The sequence below is a fragment of the Trematomus bernacchii genome, unplaced genomic scaffold, assembly GCF_902827165.1.
Source record: "Trematomus bernacchii unplaced genomic scaffold, fTreBer1.1, whole genome shotgun sequence".
NCBI classification, from domain to species: Eukaryota; Metazoa; Chordata; class Actinopteri; order Perciformes; family Nototheniidae; genus Trematomus; species Trematomus bernacchii.
In genome coordinates, this window is record NW_022987802.1 from 887,261 (window position 1) to 888,769 (window position 1,509).

The following is a 1,509-nucleotide window of genomic DNA, read 5'->3' on the forward strand; positions in this document are numbered from 1 at the left end:
CCATATCACACACACACACACACATACACATACACTCAAAGACACCATCTCACACACACACACACACACACACACTCAAAGACACACCATATCACACACACACACACACACACACACTCAAAGACACCATCTCACACACACACACACACACACTCAAAGACACACCATATCACACACACATACACACACACACTCAAAGACACACCATATCACACACACACACACTCAAAGACACACCATATCACACACACATACACACACACACTCAAACACACACCCTCCCATAGACACACACACAGAAACACACACCCTCTCACACAGACACACACACACACACACACACACACACACACACTCAAAGACACACCCTCCCATACACACACACCCTCTAACACAGACACACACTCAAAGACACACTCTCCCATAGACACACACCCTCTCACACACAGACACACACACACACACACACACACACACACACACTCAAATACACACCCTCCCACACACACTCAAAGACACACCCTCTCACACAGAAACACACACCCTCTCACACACAGACACACACTCAAAGACACACCCTCCCATAGACACACACACCCTCTCACACACAGACACACACACCCTCTCACACACAGACACACACTCAAAGACACACCCTCTCACACAGACACACACTCAAAGACACACCCTCCCATAGACACACACACCCTCTCACACACAGACACACACACCCTCTCACACACACTCAAAGACACACCCTCCCATACACACACACACCCTCTCACACACAGACACACACTCAAAGACACACCCTCTCACACACAGACACACACTCAAAGACACACACACACACACCCTCTCACACACACACACACACACCCTCCCACAGACACACACACCCTCCCATAGACACACACACCTCTGCTTAGCCAGATTTCCTATAAATGTCACAGTCCATGATATTGACAGAAATGGACTTAAACCTCTCCCACCAGTATTAAGACCAGAGGCCAGTTATTGTCAACCATTAATATCGTGTCTCACACTCACTCTCAGTTCAAAGCATTTGAAAATAGAATAGAGTTGTGTGTCTAACATGTTCAATAAATTGACAATCAAAATAATACTAATAATGATACAGTTGTAGAAGTTGTACCCAAATATCAGAGGTGGAAGAAGTACTCAGATCAGAATCAGAATAAGGTTTATTGCAGGTGCGTTTACACATAAGAGGAATTAGCTTTGGTATCTGCGAACATACACGATCTAAAAAAATAAGTTGCCAAGTAGGTAGGCTAACAAAATAAATATATAAGGATAATAAAAAATAGGATTTAAAGACAAGTATTAGTAGTAGTAGTAGTAATAAATGTAACTATACAAATAACCTTAAAATCTAAAAAACAAAAACACTAAGGACAATGAGTATATGGCAAACTACAGTGTATTATTATATGAGATGACAGTTCCATCCCACAGGACATGAGACTGTTAAAGGGCCCATGTCAT